The following is a 5,000-nucleotide window of genomic DNA, read 5'->3' on the forward strand; positions in this document are numbered from 1 at the left end:
CCACGCCCCCCTGCGTGGGAAGAGTCTTTCTAGGCCATGACCCACCGGAAGGGCGCAGCGTCCCCCACCCCAGACATGTGACGTCACACCATCGGTATTGACGACTAGACTGATTCCTTATAATCATTTGCCATACACCGGTGGAAGCTGCCGAGACGAGTAACTACATAGCGGGCTCGCCGTGTCACTAATGTACAGAGATACAACAGTTTCGACTGGAACCGGATTAAACGTATACACGGCGCTGATTAGTAATAGATAGAGCCATCAGAATACAGATAATGTATACAACTGTCCGTATACATGCTGAAAGACTCTGCTCACAATCACAACCACACGTCAGCCACACACCCTTATCACGCACTACTCTCTGCCTGTAACACGCACACAGACAATATGTAAGCACCAGCATGGAACAACACCCAGTGCATCCTCTCCGCCACATTAGACAATCCACACTGTCATAACCAGACTGGGAGGTCCACTCAGAAAACAGAATATCCCACCCACCCGACAACCACCATTGCTCAGCCAAGCCACCAACACCCACACATGTCCTACACAGGGGTGCACCCAACATCACAATACTGCCTCCTCTCACAGCACACAAACAATGGCAGGAATGAAAGACACAGGTCTGCCACAACCATGGAATCAGAGCGCCGCCTGTCATGAGCCAAAGGTGCATCCTGACGTGGCAAATCAGATGATGCCGCAGGCATCCACTTACTATAGTCACAATCAACAAACCGGCCGCCCCGCCCCCCATTAAACCTTTCCTTACAACAATGTGTACCTTAACCTAACCTATATCGTACCGTAACCTAACCTATATCGTACCGTAACCTAACCTACGTCGTACCGTAACCTAACCTACGTCGTACCGTAACCTAACCTACGTCGTACCGTAACCTAACCTACGTCGTACCGTAACCTAACCTACGTCGTACCGTAACCTAACCTACGTCGTACCGTAACCTAACCTACGTCGTACCGTAACCTAACCTACGTCGTACCTTAACCTAACCTACGTCGTACCTTAACCTAACCTACGTCGTACCTTAACCTAACCTACGTCGTACCTTAACCTAACCTACGTCGTACCTTAACCTAACCTACGTCGTACCTTAACCTAACCTACGTCGTACCTTAACCTAACCTACGTCGTACCTTAACCTAACCTACGTCGTACCTTAACCTAACCTACGTCGTACCTTAACCTAACCTACGTCGTACCTTAACCTAACCTACGTCGTACCTTAACCTAACCTACGTCGTACCTTAACCTAACCTACGTCGTACCTTAACCTAACCTACGTCGTACCTTAACCTAACCTACGTCGTACCTTAACCTAACCTACGTCGTACCTTAACCTAACCTACGTCGTACCTTAACCTAACCTACGTCGTACCTTAACCTAACCTACGTCGTACCTTAACCTAACCTACGTCGTACCTTAACCTAACCTACGTCGTACCTTAACCTAACCTACGTCGTACCTTAACCTAACCTACGTCGTACCTTAACCTAACCTACGTCGTACCTTAACCTAACCTACGTCGTACCTTAACCTAACCTACGTCGTACCTTAACCTAACCTACGTCGTACCTTAACCTAACCTACGTCGTACCTTAACCTAACCTACGTCGTACCTTAACCTAACCTACGTCGTACCTTAACCTAACCTGTATTGCGCCTTAACCTAACCTGTATTGCGCCTTAACCTAACCTGTATTGCGCCTTAACCTAACCTGTATTGCGCCTTAACCTAACCTGTATTGCGCCTTAACCTAACCTGTATTGCGCCTTAACCTAACCTGTATTGCGCCTTAACCTAACCTGTATTGCGCCTTAACCTAACCTGTATTGCGCCTTAACCTAACCTGTATTGCGCCTTAACCTAACCTGTATTGCGCCTTAACCTAACCTGTATTGCGCCTTAACCTAACCTGTATTGTGCCTTAACCTAACCTGTATTGCGCCTTAACCTAACCTGTATTGCGCCTTAACCTAACCTGTATTGCGCCTTAACCTAACCTGTATTGCGCCTTAACGTAACCTGTATTGCGCCTTAACGTAACCTGTATTGCGCCTTAACGTAACCTGTATTGCGCCTTAACGTAACCTATATTGTGCCTTAACGTAACCTATATTGCGCCTTAACGTAACCTATATTGCGCCTTAACGTAACCTATATTGCGCCTTAACGTAACCTATATTGCGCCTTAACGTAACCTATATTGCGCCTTAACGTAACCTATATTGCGCCTTAACGTAACCTATATTGCGCCTTAACGTAACCTATATTGCGCCTTAACGTAACCTATATTGCGCCTTAACGTAACCTATATTGCGCCTTAACGTAACCTATATTGCGCCTTAACGTAACCTATATTGCGCCTTAACGTAACCTATATTGCGCCTTAACGTGACCTATATTGCGCCTTAACGTAACCTATATTGCGCCTTAACGTAACCTATATTGCGCCTTAACGTAACCTATATTGCGCCTTAACGTAACCTATATTGCGCCTTAACGTAACCTATATTGCGCCTTAACGTAACCTATATTGCGCCTTAACGTAACCTATATTGCGCCTTAACGTAACCTATATTGCGCCTTAACGTAACCTATATTGCGCCTTAACGTAACCTATATTGCGCCTTAACGTAACCCACATTGTGCTGTAACCCAACACACGTTGGGCCTTAACCCAACACACGTTGGGCCTTAACCCAACACACGTTGGGCCTTAACCCAACACACGTTGGGCCTTAACCCAACACACGTTGGGCCTTAACCCAACACACGTTGGGCCTTAACCCAACACACGTTGGGCCTTAACCCAACACACGTTGGGCCTTAACCCAACACACGTTGGGCCTTAACCCAACACACGTTGGGCCTTAACCCAACACACGTTGGGCCTTAACCCAACACACGTTGGGCCTTAACCTGCTCTGTAATTGTCATACGACGCGTTAAATTAGTGTAGTGTTGCCCAACTGCAACCCCCGCAATATAGTTTGCTACTCGCACTGCCCGGTCCCCAGTGTATCGCTTCATGTTAAACACCTTGCAGCTATACACTGTAATGTGGATGGCAGCAGGACGTACATGCTCAATGCCCTTTGCAGTTGTTCATTGGCATTTGCAGTTGTTCATTGGCATTCGCATGGCGAAGCACTTAGCCTACGCTGTGGTACGGCCTGTGTCAACTGTCCGCTGATGTTGTACGTCCAAATCACACACTGTACTGCACATTGGTCCTCATGTACTGAATGATACATCGTGGTACATGTGACCGTACAACGACTGCGCCAACAACGGCGAACCATGCGGTCCAAATGTTGTGCACTCAGCTACGTGTCGTCTCCCTATAAGAGCTGGATTGCAGTGTGGTATGCCCTGGATGGCGATCAGCATGAGCCGTCTGTTGATGTAGTGGCGCGTGTTGTCAGACGTAGTCGTCTCTTCTCACACACCGTGATAGCATGGTGCACTGCGTTCCACATCTGCGACATGCGACAGAGGCCGGTTGACAGTCGTTCGCGCAATGGACATCGCATACGTACGGGGGCCACCTTCCACGTGTTCGCGAAGCGTGCACATGTTGTTGCGTGTATGTGGGCAGACAGTGTGTCGTGACACCTGACACAGGCATGCAACAATCGTTGAATTTGCAAATGGCGATGGACGCCTACGTTTGCTGGTGACGTTACGCAAATGAACAACTGGTAAACCGTTGTGGTGCGGTTGTTCTCGCTAGAGGTGAATCAGTGATGGCGACGATCGGTTGAGCTACCAACCGGTTGTTCCAGCGATACCCACCATGCCCACGAACGTGAATGGCATCTGGGTGTGAAGCGATACGCGGCGGTGGCTGGGTGGGACCGTCCCCGGCCGGTGAGGGGGGGCCTCCCGGCGTGCTGGCCGCGCGGTGCGTGGGCGCACGCGCTACAGCCGGCTGGTGGGGGCGGCCAGTGGCAGGCGCGCCGGCCGACGGAGGCGGCAGGCGGCGCAGCTGCGCGCCGGCGCACCCTGCACGCGGCGCCGTGCGGCCAAAGTAGGTCCTCGCGGGCCCGGTGCGAAGCGCGGTGGACATCTGCAGTGTGCTGGTCCGATTGAGGACTGTGTGCGCTGAGGATGCGCCGCCGCCTGGCGCTCGGCGCCGCGACGCCGTCTGCTGCTCGGTCGCCTCTGCGGTTCTCGCAGGTGGTTTGTATCGCAGCTGTGCGGACGTGTTGGCGCGTGCGCTGTGCTGGGAGAGTTCGCTTCGGCACCCAAGTGGGGCTTTTGTCCTTCTGTGGCGCTGGCGTTGGAGCTGCCGGTCACCGTAGGTGGCGCGTGTTGTCTCCCGCCGGCAATGCCACGACAGCACGCTCCCGGGCCTCTGTCGGCAGCGGCAAGCTCAGTTGGGAGCACGGGTGGTCGCACCTAAAGCGTCTACTCGCCAAACTCCGGGCGATTGCGCCTCTCTCGAACCCGACCAAGTACTTAGGACGGCGCTGCGCGCCGCCGGGACCTGAGAGGGTTTCGAGGTGTATGGTGCAGGGGAGCTCAGCCTCCTCCTGTTTGCAGAATAATTGAGCGGACGCTTGCGTGTTCGCGCGGGCCCCCGGGACACACTCCCGGGCGGCCGGCTGCTCAGCTCTAGTTGACGCAGCTCCCTGGTTGATCCTGCCAGTAGTCATATGCTTGTCTCAAAGATTAAGCCATGCATGTCTCAGTACAAGCCGCATTAAGGTGAAACCGCGAATGGCTCATTAAATCAGTTATGGTTCCTTAGATCGTACCCACGTTACTTGGATAACTGTGGTAATTCTAGAGCTAATACATGCAAACAGAGTCCCGACCAGAGATGGAAGGGACGCTTTTATTAGATCAAAACCAATCGGTCGGCTCGTCCGGTCCGTTTGCCTTGGTGACTCTGAATAACTTTGGGCTGATCGCACGGTCCTCGTACCGGCGACGCATCTTTCAAATGTCTGCCTTAT

General features: G+C 51.7%; 1 non-coding gene across 1 annotated transcript in view; it reads left to right on the plus strand.

Annotated features, from left to right (window-relative positions):
• The first annotated feature begins 4,670 nt into the window (after window positions 1-4,670).
• Window positions 4,671-5,000, plus strand: part of LOC126434764 (small subunit ribosomal RNA) — a 1,910-nt gene continuing 1,580 nt past the window's right edge. Inside the window, exon 1 of the ribosomal RNA XR_007579471.1 lies at window positions 4,671-5,000. This exon is cut by the window's right edge and continues 1,580 nt beyond it. This is a non-coding gene — a ribosomal RNA (small subunit ribosomal RNA).

The sequence above is a fragment of the Schistocerca serialis genome, unplaced genomic scaffold (genome assembly GCF_023864345.2).
Source record: "Schistocerca serialis cubense isolate TAMUIC-IGC-003099 unplaced genomic scaffold, iqSchSeri2.2 HiC_scaffold_1195, whole genome shotgun sequence".
Lineage (NCBI taxonomy): Eukaryota > Metazoa > Arthropoda > Insecta > Orthoptera > Acrididae > Schistocerca > Schistocerca serialis.